At 39.7% G+C, this 17,244-nt stretch overlaps 1 pseudogene; it reads right to left on the bottom strand.

The window, feature by feature from the left end:
• Positions 1-214: 214 nt before the first annotated feature.
• The window catches only part of LOC149172962 (uncharacterized), an 88,965-nt pseudogene continuing 71,935 nt past the window's right edge, over positions 215-17,244 (bottom strand).

Here is a 17,244-nt window from a genome sequence, read left to right as displayed (position 1 = left end):
ATTCTCCTTTGAATAGTGATGGTTTTATTTTCTTAAATTCACCCTGTAATTCTATCTTTTGCTTTTTGGTTTTCCTTTGGTCTGACACGTTATCTGAACGCCCTTCTTCATCCTCCTTATGTCCTTCTGCTGACTCGGCATTATCCTCACCATGGTGAGCTGTTGGTGTTCTTTCTCTATCCTCCGTACTAGGGTCTGGCCCTCGCTGATTCTATCAGTCGGACAGGCTCTTGAGAATCTTTTCTTGCTCCTGTCTCATGCGTTCATTATCAGACCTCAAATTTATCATTTCTGCACGTAGTTGCTGCACTGTTTCAAGCAGCACAACATTAGCTTGTCGAGACTCCTCTCCCAGTTGTATCCATATATCTGGATTGGCCTCTACATAAGGCACCTCTGGCGGGTTTGGGATCCTGGGGCTCCTTTGCATGTTGGCTGCGGACTTCTGCCTCTGTCTCTGTGTTCACATTTACAACTCAATTGTTTATTGTACATTTTTAAGCATAACAACAATAAATAAAATTTGTTGTATACTATTTAACTCAAAAGCCTCAGTGTATGAATCTGGGCTCTGATACCATTTGTAACACCTCGAATCAAAAAAAAAAAAAAATCACTCATAATTACCATAAACAACATTATAACTTACCCCATTTATTGCATAGCATATAAAAAGGTTAAGGGGTCATTAGAGATACAAGGGTTGGCACGTATTAAGGATTGACATAAATGTAACACCAAAAAATTTACACTGCTATCTATCCAAGCCCCTGGTTGCACTCCATTTGTCCTCGCCTCAGTAGGGTGATGACTCCTCCACTTGAATCTGATTAACGCAGAGGTCTTGAATGTTGCGTCCAACACATTGCAAGTGGCTCAGAAATGGGGTCTCTAACCTGGAATAATCCCTAACCTCGCCATTCCATTCCATTTTGTTTGTCTAACGAGAGAGGGAAACTCCAGAATACGCAGGGTGAAGGATAAGGGAATGAGGGTTTCTACCTTTTCCCTTATGTGCCCTCCTCTGGTTCAGGAAGCAGATGGATATCGCCTTCAGGTGGGCAACAACAACGAGGTAGTCCACTATACACAAATTGTTTTTATGAATTGATAATGCAACTACCTACTTGAATCAGCTATACTGACCACTATGATGTTTGCAGGTATGCTCAGAAGGAAGGTCTTGGCTCCTTCCTCAACCCCGAGGGCCGAACGGAGATACCTCTCTATCGCAGAGACCAAGTTCGTTTAATATAGGATGCTCCCTTCTGCTTTCATTTCCTCTGATAGCTGCAGTTAACAAAAGATGGTGGCTTTCAGGTATGCAGGCTCCAACTATGGCGTCATTCCTCACAGGTATCTAATCATTATCATAGCTACATTTGAGCATTATTTGCACATACTCGACCCTAAGACTGCCTCTAATGAGTTTCTTGATGGAATTCAGGTATACCCTCGACCTTGACTCCAGATTTAATGAGCTTTCGAGAAGGGCCTCTACCTGAGCCAAATTCCTCTGTTTTTGACAGGTTGTTCACACAAATCGACAATCTGCTTGTCTGGTATATTAGATTCAGCTTCATATTTGGGGTGGAAGGGTTTTCTGGCTCTCAGCACAGCCAAACCCTGACCGTACCTAGATTTCTCGAACTATTAAGAGTTAAGTTATGTCGATAGGTCGTATCTATTTTGGGTTTGTAGCTTGGCATTCCTGAATATTTTCGAGTTGAATTGTTTAAGAATGCTGCTTAAAATGCATGTGCTGCTAGATATGATTTTGTATTATTATTTTTTGGTTATAATGAATGTTTGATAGGTTATGAACAATCTTTGCTAAACCTTGACCCTTGCCATGGCAACTACGTATCTAAGCAGAATCATAGAAGTAAGAATGTGTCCTGTATGAATGGAACAGTTGAACCAAGGGTTCAAAACAAAGGAATGTTTATCAGATGTTTTAGTTCTTGGGACTTTCTATATATATAATACTATTTTCATTCATTGATTCCAATGGCGATACCTATTTGTAAATATAAAAAATGCATGCATAATGAAGGGTGTTGTATGAATCCTAAATCTTGAGTATGTGCATAATAGTAAGACCGACATTCGTATTTGAACTGCAAACATATGTTAAGTCTGAAGATAAACTTATATATATATATATATATATATATATATATATATATATATATATATATATCAATTCTGGTTTTCTATCCTGTTTACAGTCGAAGTATTTTTATGCTTAAGGTTTCAGGCCTTTCTTGTTCAGGAAAATAATGATTACTTTGAGTACTTCTTTCATTGTAATCTATATTTAATGTACAGATGATTTAGATTGTTCTGTCCCAGAATATACAAAATTAGGAGGGTCTGGGTAGGAATTGTAACTCTACAGTGATTACATCTATATTTAATACAACAAGTATTAGTTAGGGTTGTAAATTATAATACTGCATAGTTTAGCTTTAATCATAATGTAAAGCAGCTAGAGAAAAGACTATGGCATCTAATTTCTTCTCTAAAAGAATGTAACTATTATACAAAATGTCATACATATTTATCAGTATCTAACTTAAAAGCCAGAAAACGAGATCATTACTCCTAGTGCACACCATCTACTATCTGTAATAATTAAAATCCTTTGAATACTTATCTGTCTAGAGTAATTTATTCTGCGTAATCAGTAAACTTTCTGGAAGGTCTCACACCCAACCTTGGACTTGGCAATCACGTTGATGGTCCTCCACTAAGCACTTCCTGCTCCTCACAGTTAGAATAAAAGTAGTCAGGTATCTTGGGGGTGAAGGACTACTGTCCAACCTCAAGTCAGATACCCACTCAACTGTTTGCCATAATTCAAACCTTCCCACTGGTATCACAACCTTGTTCAACGGAAAAAGAATTCTGCAACCCCTGCTGCCCTTTCCTTTTTCCTTTTTGGAGAAAGGTGGTGGCAACTGTTTGTAACTGTTCCAAGAGTTCATAACTGTTTTGTATTTAATCCTTTTTCTTAATTAACCTTGTTTAATTTCTTTAAACAAAATGTCATGGTACTTGGCTTTCGAGCCTTAACTTCTGTTAACAACATGTTAAGTGAATTTAAAATTTTATAAGTTCACTATGAATTGGTAGAAATAAAAGTAAATACGATGCAACAAAAAGGTGTTACAAATTCTTTCATTAAGCTAGATCTAATGTCTATAGTTTGCTAGAAATGTGTAATATAATGTAAACATTTTAACTCAGTGAAAATAAAATGAAAATAAAATAAAAATAACCATACAAAAATTAAATAAAAGTAAAATATAAAAATGACTCATGGTTTTAAGAATCCATGATATTCGATCAAATCTCACTAGATTAAGAAATGAGAGCTTGGCCGCATCAAGCATGTTGAACTAGGGTTTACAGCAAGGTTTCAAAGCTGATCACCATGAAGGGGCGAGGAGGGGGGAGTTCCACTCCCTCCTATAGTCATGTAGTTTCGAACCGCTTCAAGAAGCCAATGGAGACAGGAACGGGGAGCATCAACATTGAGAAACAGGGAAACATCAGATCTCAGGATCAGGAGCAAGAAGAGAATCACGAGGAAGGCAGAAGAGAAAAGAGTAAGCGAGGAGGCAGTTAGAGTGCAGAGAACAAGAAAATGACAGGAATCAGCAAATCAAGGTCAACCATCAGACCCCAGGTTGTTTTAAGTGACCTGGTGCTTCAGTTGCACAAAGATCACATGGTGACTTATACAGTAATCTGCAAATTTATGGGAATATGTGTGGATTACTAAAAAGGTATGTTTTTTATGATCATTTCAGTGGCTTTTCAGTGGAACTTGTGAACCTTTTTGCATCATGAACTTGGAAAACAATAAAGAATTATAACAAAACATGTGAGAATTAATATGCAAGACTTAACCGCTGATAATTGTTATTCTTCTGTGCAGGAAAGGGTGAAAACGAGGAGTTGTTGTTCCAAAGAAAAAGACAAGAATAGGGTAACTACTATCCCTTTGACAGGGGACCGAGTGCAAACAAGGCTTAGCAGATCAAAGCAAACCGGCCCGGAAAAGGAGGGGAAGGCACCAGCTCGGCGGAGGAGAAAAGAAATGATTAAGGATTAACAGTTTTGCGAATCCCTCAGGATCTCTGATCCTGAGGGATCGCTGCTTTATCTATCTTGTTACTTAGACATCTCCACCATCACCCCTATATAAAGGGACAACACTGTTAGCTTTGGGGGATTATGCTTTATGTAATTTTCTGTTAAAGATCAAACATTGATCATCGAGTCTCGTTGAGAACTGGTTCATTGTACTTTTGTTTTATGCATTAATATAAACTTGGTGATTATCTTATCTCTGTTGCTGGATTAACTTAAAGCGGTGTACCCTTGGAGGCTAAGGGCCCGGCCCCGGAGGACACTTGCTTCTGTATCACTACGATTTGATTTCTGCGTGGTTTGCTTATCGTCGTTATTTAGTAATCTGATATGATTTATAAGTTTACATCACATGCTCTATTAAGATTAATTCATTAAGGTTTTTACAGACAGAACTGTTGTATTGACTCTGCATTATATTACTGATCCTTTCAGAGTTGATTGAATGTTATTAGTCTTGACCGAATATTATTACTATTTTGTTACAGAGATTTTGTGTTGTATATTCATGTTATAAAATTCATCTGAAAGTTGTGTTCTTTACGATTGTTGGATTCAAAAGTAATGATGTTCTATTTTGAAACGCAGTCGTATTCCTGTTAATTAAGATTGATGCTAAATCAGATTGCTCTTCAAGCGTGTTGTGCGTGTATATGATTTCCAAGCACTGTTCCATAACTTATCAGTAATTAGTGATGTTCTATTAGTGTGTGCTGCTTGATTTTCCTTAAGAATGAAAGATTGTTGTTTGATTACAATGAGTGCATCTGAGTTAGTAGATTAAGTTTGATGACTGCTCATGAGACTTAGTTGTTTAGTTGTTGTTCCATTTTAGAATTGTTGTTCCATTCCAGATTTGTTGTTCAATTTCTTATTTGCTGTTCCATTTTGCTATCTGTCGTTCCATTTACTCGCATTTGTTGTTTTGGTGTGAGAGACGATCTAAGGCTGTAGTGAGCCTCAACATTTACTGTCTAGCTCCCAGACCCGTGGTCCATGCTCTAATTTCCTTTCCATCAGTTTCCAAAGGGATGGGTTATCGTTGCCGAACCCTTGACTGATAAGTTGCCTAGTTTTCTGAGTGTGTGATTTATTCCTTTGAAGTAACTTAGTTATAGATAAGCATCTGTTTACTCTTGTATTTTTGAACGCTGTACTACTATCATTACTCTGACAAATGATAGCCTCAGACTGAGACACTCTTTGAAATAACAAAACGATCCCAGATTGACATATTAATCTGAGGTAATTAGAGGTGAAAGAGACCCTTTTTATAGCTCTACATTTTGGCGTCGTTACCAGGGAAAGAGTGTAGCCATTTGTCTTTCTCAGAGTAGTGTACGAACCTGCTAGGGAAGAGTTGGATCTTAAAAACGGAAGGTAAGAACCTGTGTACGGAGCATGTAAAAGCCCTGCTCCACTGTCCGCTTTCCTAACAGATTTGTTGATTGCTTTGTTTGAATATAATTTAGTAGTTTATCTGAGTGCATGACTAAGCAGAAAAAACCAGAAAAGAATATCAAACCTCCATCCAAACCTGAAAAAGCTAAGGGGCCAGTGACCCTTGGCCGAACGACCTTCATAGACGAAATCTATAAGAAAAAAGAATCTCAGCCATCAGTAGGCCCCAGGAAAATCATTTCTAAACAACCTACCAGTTCCCTTCAGGCCACAAGATCACCATCTGTAGCCTTTACTAAGGTGCATAGTCAAACTGAAGAGCAAGACTTTCAAGAAATTGAAAATTCTACTCCAAAACTATTGCAAGAAGGGAATTTCAATAACTTTTGTGAAGGAGAAGGAGAAGCAGGAGAAACCGAGGAACCAAAATCTCCTATTGGGAAAAATCAGCCATTAAATAGCCCAGATAAGGGGAGCGCTGCAAAAATCATTGTTGAAGGAACCCAATCTCCTTAGACATCAGGTATTCTCATTATCCTAGATAAAGGAAGCGCTATTAAAACTATCCCTGTCAAAACCGTTCCCTCTCAACCTAGGAATACCCTCCTAGATATCCCAGAAGGTTATTGGCATATATTCGATCCTATGGCTCAGAATCAGCCAAATGCTCAAACCTCTACATTACAATACCCTATAGTGGATTCTACAGCAAATGAGCCCATGAAAGCTATCCCTCTTCAACATATCCCTACATTTCACGGTCTCACATCAGAAGATCCGGATGCATTTTTATTCGAATTCGATGTGTTGTGCAGGGGATATGATTACACCACCGATCCCCAGAAATTGAAATTATTCCCCTCTACAATAAAAGGGGCTGCTTTAAGATGGTTTATGGGACTAGGTGGTGGGGTTATAAAAAATTGGGATCAAATGAAAGAATCTTTCTTGAAAAAATATCAGGATTATTGTAGGTCTAGAGAATTAAAAGACGAAATATTCCAAATGACAGCTAAACCGAATGAAACATTAGAGGAGTATGTGGAACGTTTTCAGTACAATCTACAAATATCTCCTTATGCATCACTACCTTTACCTGATAATGTGTTAAAAACTGCATTGATAAGGGGCATAAGGAACAATGGATTGAAACATTAAACATCATGGGAAAAGGGGATATTTATCAAGAGAATTTTGCTGACATCATTGATTTATGTATCAGAAGTTCGAGAGGTAGCACAAGAGTAAAACCGGCAGAATATGATCGGTTTGCAAGAGATAACAAAGTATCAACAAAAGGAGTAACACGTGTAGAGATTGGAAATTTATTAGAAAATTTTAAAACTGATATTTTTGGGACACTAACTACACAACTTGATATTATGCAGGCTAAACAGAAGTAGATGGAGGTAGAGCAAAATTTGGCGATATTCTGTCCCCGATGCAGGAAAAAGCATAGTCACAAGGAATGTCCACTGGATACAGTCCAAACATGTGCCATCTGTATAAAATATCACCTTACGGAGAGCTGCCCCTCACTTCCTGGATTGAAAGCAGTATATAAGGAAGCGGAAGAAGAACCAGAATCGGTGTACTTGATCAACCAGCGCTGCCAGTGGCAGCCGAGACAATCTGGTATGTTTCCAGACCCAACTTCTTCTTTTCAGCCTCCACAGTATAATGCTCAACAATATAGTATGTGGCAAAATCAATCTCAACCCCCATTTTCAAACTGGTCACCACAGTTGTTTCCTTCTTCAAACCCGTGGCTGAATCAGGCAAGCCAATCTGGTTGGCCGAATTTCCCTTACACTCCAACATATTGGAAAAATAGCCCATATCCTCCACAATGGACTCCCCCTACTTCACAAAGTCCACCATGGCAGACAAACTGGCAAAGACCGATGCACCAGCCAGTAGGAACTATTTCGCTCCCTCAACCTACTCTGCCAGCTTTACAACAAAATTCCTAGTCTAATCCGAGACTGCAACTCCCAGCCCAACCCAACCCCAATCCAAATAACAAACCGGTCCAATCTCTCCAAATTATAGAATCACCAGAAATAGGACCCGACCTGAGGGAGTGTAATGATCTTTAGTTACGATCTGGACGTATTATTGAAACTGAGGGAGATAAAACAGTTCATATTGAAGATCAGCTACCAAGAGAACATCAGTTGCAACAAGAGGATGTAAATAAGCAGCAGACTCATAATCAAGAAACCACATCCTCTCCTCCGTTCCCAGAACGATTAGTCATACCTCGACCTTTACAGTATCCTGACTTTGACATTCTGGGAGAATTACAAAATCTGTACATAAAAATCCCATTCCTCCAAGCCATTTAAGACATTCCTATATACGCAAAAACTATCAAAGAATTGTGCATAAAGAAACCAAGGAGGAATATAACAACTAATCCAAGAGTCCAAGTAGTCGGTACTTTATCTGATTTACTATTCGGGAAAGAAATACCCATTAACTATGAAGACCCAGGAAATCCAATTGTAACTGTTCAAATTTATGGTCAGACCCTGTCTAATGCCTTAGTTGGTCTAGGAGCTGCAATTAATATTTTAACAACCACTACTTGCCAAAATCTCGGCATTACATCTGTAGAACCCACCTCTACTTTGTTAGAATTGGCTGACCGATCTGTGGTTAGACCGGAGGGTACTCTACATGATGTCATAGTCTCTGTAGATTCCTAGGAATATCCAACCGATTTCCTGATAATTAATCCAAAAACCCGACTTGATGGACACCCGCTAATCCTAGGTAGACCTTGGCTTGCCACTGCCGATGCTTACATTGATTGCCGGCAAGGAAATATGACCATAACCAAAGGACCAAATATCAAGAATTTAGTTCTATATCCTCCAGCGCAGCCAACTGTCACAATAATTAAAACTAACAAACACCCTGTATCATACCTTACTGATAACATTAGATCTCCATTGACTATACAAGAGGCACTTGATTTTAAAGATCAAACAGAAGATGATGCCATTAACAACTTCATTAGTCAAACTGAATCCGGATCCTGCACACAGTGTCACATGATAGAAGCAGCATTTGACAATGAATTAGAAGAAGATCCTCTGAAAGATACACATGACCAAACAATACCTGTTACTTCTGTTGCAAATAGTAAAATTGTGGAAATTGAACCGGGAAAAAATTTAACTATCAATGCCAACCTCACACCCGAACAAGAAACGAAGCTCATCCATTTGTTAAGAAAATATCAAGAGGCATTCGCATGGGATTACCCTGATATGAAAGGAATCGATCCCCAATTATGTACACACCACATTTATATAGAAAAAGATGCTAGACCTATTCGTCAACCACAAAGGAGACTTAATCCTCATCTAAAGGATGTGGTAAAAGCTGAACTTCAGAAACTTTTAGATGTCAATTTTATCTATCATATTTCTGATAGTAAATGGGTCTCTCCGCTTGTGGTGCTACCAAAAAAGAATGGGAAATGGAGAATCTGTGTGGATTACAGGGAACTAAATAAAGCAACACAAAAAGATCACTTTCCTCTCCCATTCATATACCAAGTATTAGACACTTTAGCAGAAAAGAAATTCTTTTCTTTCCTGGATGGCTTGAGTGGATACAATCAGATTCAGATTGCCCCTGAAGACTAAGACAAAACTACTTTTACTTGTCCTTGGGGAACATTTGCCTATCGAGTTCTACCTTTTGGCCTATGTAATGCTCCTGCCACATTCCAAAGGGCTATCCTTAGCATTTTTGCAGATTTAATAAATGATGGACTTGAAGTATACATGGATGACTTTGCACCATATGGAGATGATTTTGATCCAGCACTAGACACCCTAGAAAAAGTCCTACAACGCTGCATAGCAACCAGGCTTTGCTTAAGTCACGAAAAATGTTACATGATGATGACTGAAGGACTTATCCTAGGACACTATGTTTCAGCAGCCGACATTCAGGTAGACCCGACCAAAATCCAAATACTTTTTCTTATTCCCACTCCTACTACTCAAACAGAGGTACGCAGCTTTCTTGGATTTTCTAGTTATTATAGACGATTTATATAACATTATTCGCACATTGCTGCACCTTTATATGCACTAACTGGTAACGCTGATTTTCTTTGGACAAAAAAATGTGAGCGTGATTTCAAGGATTTAAAGAAGCTCGTATCCACAGCCCCAGTCCTTCGAGGACCAAACTGGGATTTACCATTCCAGATATCATATGATGCCTCAGATACAACCATTGGTGTAGTCCTTGGGCGGGAAGAGGATAAAAAACCATACGCTATCTATTACATCAGAAAAAATTTATCCCCTGCTGAATTAAATTACACTGTTACTGAAAAATAATTCCTAGCTGTAATACATGCTATCAATAAGTTTAGACATTATATTATAGGCTATCCTGTTATCTTGTATACAGATCATTCTGCCATAAAATATTTAGCAAATAAGCCTGTCACAAATGCCAGAATAACTAGATGGTTGATTTTATTGCATGAATTCGATATCACAATCAAGGATCGACCTGGCAAAGAAAACCCTGTAGCCGATTTTCTCTCAAGAATGCCAAAGCCAATCGATGCAGCAGCAGTTGAAGATCAGTTTCCAGACGAACATCTGTTTGTTGTTGCCGTTCAAACACCCTGGTATGCAGATGTTGCCAATTATCTCGCAATAGGTAAACTACCAAAACACCTAACCCCTAATGAACGCAAACATATTGTTCAGAAGAGTACTCGATTCTCTTGGATTGGGAGCTATTTGTTTCACACAGGGGCAGAAATGCATATCATGAGATGTGTTAGAGAAGATGAAATCTTCAACATCCTAAAAGCCTGTCTGATGGACCATGTGGTGGACACTCCGTTGAGCGTAGAACTGGACATAAAGTATTACAGACAGGATATTATTGGCCCACGATTTTCAGAGATGCAAAGAAATTTGTCCAAGCCTGTGACAGCTGCTGGCGAGCAGGACGTCCTGGTCAAGCTGACGAGATGCCTCTGAAACCACAGTTAGTCATTGAACCATTCGAGCGATGGGCTCTTGATTTCGTTGGACCCATCAACCCATCATCAAATCAGAAAACATATAACTTGGTGGCAACAGAATATGTCACAAAATGGGTTGAAGCAGAAGCATTTCCAAGAGCCACAGAGGACTTTGTCATACAGTTCCTGTTCCATCTATTTGTACGTTATGGCCTTCCAAGGGAAATAATTACAGACGGTGGACCACAATTTGCTGGGAATAGATTAGCTGCAACACTCAATAATTATCACGTCCAGCATAAAATCACGACTCCATACCACCCACAGGCGAATGGACAAGTAGAAAGCAGCAATAAGGTAATAGAATTAATCCTAACAAAAACCATTGCGTCACATAGGCGTGATTGGGCTGCCGGACTACCTGAAGCACTCTGGGCGTATAGAACAACATGGAGAAGCATCATTGGTTACTCACCTTATCAATTAGTGTTTGAAAAACAACCCATTTTTCCCATAGAATTTGAAATCCAAACATTACGAACAACACAGGAAGTTGGCTTAGATCTAAGCGAGGCACAGATTAATCGACTACAGTAGATCAATGAGTTGGATGAAATTATTCTCTCTGCACTTCAAAATACAGCACGGATTCAACAGCAGCGAGCTAAATGGCATGATGCGCTCATCAAAAACAAAGTCTTCCACGAGGGAGACTGGGCTCTGTTGTACGACTCTCAGTTTCAGGACTTCCCTGGGAAACTCCAGACTCGTTGGTTGGGACCATACGAAATCCAGAAGGTACATGACAACGGGACCCTGACTCTAATCACCATTGACGATTCTAGATATGCCTTCAAAGTAAATGGCCACCGAGTTCGTCTCTATCGTAAACCACTCACTCGGGAATCCTTCTGCCAGCAGCTACGCCGAGACACTGATATGGAGATTTTAGGAGAGGAAGAGAAGTCTTCCTCACCTGTAATTCATTAAGGAATTAATTTCTTTTTACAATTTGTACATAAGTTCTTTTCTTTGAGTAGTTCTTGTACATATGTTTGAACTAAATGTTTTCTTGTCATTTTCGCTGTTCCTTTTCTTTCTCAAAATTTCGATTTTTGCCGTTCCATTTCTAAAAGAATGGCATTTGCGTGTTTTTGTTGTTCCTTTTCAAAAGGAACAACATTCTTGATTTTCTGATGTTCATTCTCAAAAGGAACAACATTCTTGATTTCCTGTTGTTCCTTCTCAAAAGGAACAACATTCTTGATTTCCTGCTGTTCCTTTTCAAAAGGAACAGCATTCTTGATTTCCTGCTGTTCCTTTTCAAAAGGAACAACATTCTTGATTTCCTGCTGTTCCTTTTCAAAAGGAACAACATTCTTGATTTTCTGCTGTTCCTTTTCAAAAGGAACAACATTCTTGATTTTTTTTTGTTCCTTTTTCAAAGGAACGACATTTTCTTTTTCAGTTGTTCCTTTTCTAAAAGGAACAGCATTTTGATTTTTGTTGTTCCTTTTTCAAAAGGAACGGCACTGCGGTGTGTTTGCTATCCCTTTTCCAAAGGCGCATCATATTTTTGATTTTTGTTGTTCCTTTTTCAAAGGAACAACATTTTTTCATTGCTATTGTTCCTTTTTCAAAAGGAACGGCATTTGCACTTTTGAGATCTATGCTCCTTTGTTGTTCCTCTTTCCAAAAGGAACACTTCTAACATACTTTTTCTCTCTTTGTGAAACCGCTTATCCCTTTTGCTGATCTAAATTGAGGATGCTTCTTGATCCTATTCTTTCAAAGTCTTTAAGAGACAGTTATGCACTTATGCAATGAACACAAAATCACAACATACTGAAATCCGCAAATTATAAATCGTTATCTTTATAAGGCTCTGTATTGGTAAGAGGACAAAAGGAAGGACACACTTATTCATCATCTTTTGCTGTCATTGTCTTATTAATTTTGCTTTGATTGGTTATCTTTATCTTGAAATTCCCTTTAATCATCTTTGATTATTGTTTAGGAATAAGAGCAAAGGGTTTACATCTTCCTATTGAGATGATAAGACTTCTTCCACCATTCCTACTCTTAAGGAGTGTTGAACCACCCTTTATTTATAAATAAGGAAAAGTGCTTTATGTGTTATAGACATTTTTGTGCCTTACAGCATAGAGCATGAAATGTCAATAATCTAAGGGATCCAAAGTCCCTAAACATGTTGTTCCTACCCCTAGAGGAACAAGGTCAGCAAACCACAACACTTCAGATCAGTTCTCCACTGAAAAACACTCAAAAACAGGTCAATTTTGGATCAAAGCAGCTGCTCCACTAAGCATCTGCGCTGAATGTCAAAAGCTCTATGGTGTACCTGCGCTGCATAGCAAGTGCAACAAAGGCTACCTGCACTAGGCGTACTTTGACATGTGGAGGAATCTTTTCTCAATGTGCCAGTGCCCGGGAAGCTTCCAAAATGACACTTGGATCAAAAGATTTGCCTAATGATGAGTTAAGAGCTTCTAAAACTCCAAGTGGAAGGTAGAAACTCCGAGTGGACTCAAGGACTGAAGAACAACTGGAGTTGAAGAGGACAACAAGTCACACATCAAGCTGACTTATCTTCACTCCAAAACTCTATATAAGGATCTCATCCCATGGGATCTGGAGGCCGGAATTTAGCGCAAAGAATTGCTGTTGGTTTACAGTTGTGAGCATTGGGTGATTGCTTGAGGGAGGTGAAGAAGAGATTTCTCTCCGTTGGGAAGGTGATGCTGGATTGGACCTCTCATGGTTGTATCACCGCCTGAACCTTACTTCCATATACTAATAAAGCATTTGAGGTTCTTCTATTCGCATGTGTTTCAATGATGTATTGTCTTACTTGCGTTTTTTATTTATGCTAATCCTTGAATCATTTATGAATGCATGCCTCTTGTAGTTTCCTTTTCTTGTCTTATTTGCAGGATCTCGTGTAGCTGGGCCCGTGAAAAGACTTGGAGCTGGGAGCAAGCGGCAAACAAAGGAGATTGGATCGACCATTTGCGCAAGACATCGGTAAGTGGATCTCTCCCTTTTATCTCTTGCATGTCATAAAGAAGAAACTTTAGATAGCTTTGCTTTCAGTTGTTGCTAAGGAACTGTCACCCTTAGAGTGGGTTAGGGTCATTCCGAGTTGGATATTTTCCCCCACAACAGACTGGCGACTCCGCTGGGGATCGTGTCTTGTTGGTAGCTTGTGTTTCTTGCTATTCATTTCTTAAACAGAGGGAGTACCGAATCGAACTGCATTCAAGTCCTTCGAATGCAAAGTAGAGGGCAGCTACTCTAGCCCAGTGCTGGGCATGTTTATGATTTGAAGAGCTGATCCACAAGGACTCTTTTTAGCTCTTTGTGATAGTGCTCGTCTTCCTTTAATCATCCTCTAGTGTATACTTGACTGACAGCCTCTGATTTGGCCAAAAACCATTGATTTTTGAGCAAACTGTGACCCGGAATCTGAGAGAGACGAGAGTTGTCTCTTCAGTGCAGCTGCAGCAAAGGCTACCTGCGCTGCAATGCAGGTCCCGAAGGGGCTACCTGCGCTGCATGTCAGATTGACAGTGCAGCACCTGCGCTGATCCAGTTTTGCCTTATGCAACTGGGATTCCCCACTGTCTGTTGCCCAGTTTTCAGTATTGTTTTTGCAGCCTGTTGTCAACCTGTATACCCAGCTGAAACCACTTCTCTTTGCCTTCATTCCGCCTCAGTTGTATGAAGAAACCGTGATTGTTCTTATTGTATTTCTTGCTGTCATTCACAGTTTCCCATAGCGAAAGTGAACTAGTCTTGCTATGACCTCTTGGATCTAGACCTATGAGAAAGTGTCATTGTGATTCTAAGAGCTAGTTTATTACTGTTCATAGCTGCTTGAGCATTTGCTTTCGTGATATGGTTCGAATTTCAGTATTTCTTGTGTTGAAACGAGTGAATCTTAAGGTGTTCTTTTGATTATTGGACAAAAACTTGTTTGCTTTCGCTTGAAATTAAATTCGAAATTATACAACATCTTTCTTTTTGTAATACATCAACATTAAGGAAGAAAAAAAGAAATACTTGCATTGTGCATGTGCATTTTGACAGTTTGCATGTCGATTTAAGAAAAGTGCATCAGTGTGTGCTCTATGATCTGTTTGAAAAGATGATGTCTTTCTTTTCCTTCAGTAGTTAAGATTTTCATAAGTTGAAAGAATTGAAAAGGCTTGCTTATCATTCTTAGACTGCATTTAGGAGTTGTATCATACATCACGTGGTGATCCATAAAGGCAAACTGCTAAGCAAGATCAAACTAAAAAGAACTGAATTTATCTAACAATGCTTTGAAACATAACAAAACACAGTAGAGGTCTAGGTAGAGACGTGAACCGGCGTCGTTAAACATAGTGACTGTCAATCTCTACGAAGGTGGGTGATTCCTCCTGAGGGACGATAGCACTAATACGGACTTGTGCCCCCGCGTACCATCGCGTATATTGGGGGACCCCTATAGGAACAAAGCCTTTATCCATAGGAAGCCGTGTCGGCCGCCCTACTGATCGCGATGCAGTGAACACAGCATTCACGAAGATCGACCACTCGTACCGTAAAACGTATTCTGTGGTTTCGCGAAAGGTTTGGCACACCCTCTGCCTAGAACTCCAGAGTAGTTTCTTTTGGCCTTTTTCAAACTCTATAACTGAAAAATTCCATCCGAGCATTTGTCACTTCGGGCTCGTTAATACATCGAAGGAGACTAGAGTCATCTTTAGCTTTTTCTCGACTCTTAAAAAGTGAAAAAGCAAGTTGTGTCTAAAACCGTCGTCATATAAAATTCATCTTAAACGGAACATAATCACCTCCTATTCCTGCGTTGATCTTCGAAGTTAGTCTTTTGGCATCGTAAGTTCTTGTAGAATCGCTAAGAAATCTTTTGGATAGACTAGATATGTCTGAACAACCGTCGACATCTAGGACTGTGTCGTCTGACACAGCAGCAGTAGAACCTCCTGCTGCTACTCCAACAATGTTCGTTGGTATACCATCTGTCCCGGCAAATTGTCAACAACAAGCCGGAGTCCAATCAGGGACGACAATATGGTTAGTTCCTATTTCTTCATCCGGATTATCATCTGGTACTTCTTATGTTGAAACTCAACAAATTGATCCAATGTGTCTTCAAAGGCCAATTTTCCCTTTAAGTACTGGATTTCCACCATGTGGAGGGCAGTATGCTCTTTCATTGTTCCCTCCTAGAGAACAACCATATGAGAGTTTACAACAAGGATCAGGTCAAACTGGAATTACATCCAGCGGTTGGGTACCAATACTGCCCCAACAACCAGGAGTTGTATCCTCAATGCAACCAGTACACCCTGTGTCGAATATTACCACCACACCTGCTATGGCGAATGCGTCGCAAGTACAAGCGCTACCTGTTGTAATACAACAACCTCTTGTCTCAGTGGCTCAATCACAATCTCAGGGTAGTGCCTCCTTATCTGGAGCGACTCAGGCTCAAACAAGTACTGTGACTCCTCATTTTGGTCAATCATCCAGTATTGGTCAACAGCAAATGGTCCAACAACCAGAGCTAGTTCAATCTCAACAACCGCCATTCCAACAATCATATCAAGGACCTGAGCAACAAGTCTTTGTAAGTAATGGGCAACCATGCTATAATGGTTATACCCATCAACTTTGTCAAAGTTTTCAGCATTATGCTGGTCTGCAAAGACCCATTGCTCAGGCGATACCATCTTATCCTGGATATGCTTCGCCTAACCTGAGCCAACAGTTGCCCTTTGTAGCAACTCTAGAATTGCCAGATCTAAACCGGCTGACGAATGATCCAATTGCTTATGCCCCTTGGTGGCCAGCGATTCCGCATAAACTTCCATCGGACATTCCTAAATTCAATGGAAATCCAGGTGAAGACCCGTCGAATCACGTCATGACTTTTCATCTGTGGTGTTCATCGAACACTCTAAACGATGATTCGATAAGACTTCGCCTCTTCCAGAGGACATTGATAGGTCCGGCGGCTAAATGGTACATTGAATTGACAAGAGCCTCTTTCGACAATTTTAGCTCCTTAGCCACGACTTTCTTAACCCATTTTCAATTACCGATAAGGTATGAAACGGGAACAGAACTCCTTACCAACTTCAAACAGACAACGGCCACTCACATATCTGATCATATACATGAGTGGCGACGTCGTCGTAGGATGGTGAAAACTTACGTTCCCGATCAGCTGTTAGCTGAATGGTTTATAAAGTCGTTACTTCCGGCTATAACGGAAGATGTGGCCAAGGGAGGAGTCGTAACAGAGGAGCAAGTCATTGCTCGTGCTCAATACTTAGACTTAGTATATACTCAGTCGGGCATGCTCTACGACAAAATACCTGACGCCCCTAGACCTGAATTTTCAATTCCTCCCCCTCCTAAATCGAATACTAACTCTCACGCCAGTAATGGTGTGACTGGCAAACGCAAAATTTCTAGTCTAAATGCAAATGAGGAACTTCTTGCCACAGAAGTAAATGCCATGTCGACCGACAAGGGCAAACAACTGAAGCAACCAGGGGGCAAGAAGAAAAAGAAAAGGAAAGGGAAACCCCCGACAGGGTGTCATATATGCGATGAGGATCATTGGACGAAAGATT

Source organism: Pinus tabuliformis, chromosome 4_2 (genome assembly GCF_031772625.1).
Source record: "Pinus tabuliformis cultivar Carrire ecotype Pingquan chromosome 4_2, CPIR1, whole genome shotgun sequence".
NCBI classification, from domain to species: domain Eukaryota; kingdom Viridiplantae; phylum Streptophyta; class Pinopsida; order Pinales; family Pinaceae; genus Pinus; species Pinus tabuliformis.
The sequence above is the reverse complement of the archived record's forward strand: the minus strand, read 5'-3'. Positions and strand labels throughout refer to the sequence as shown.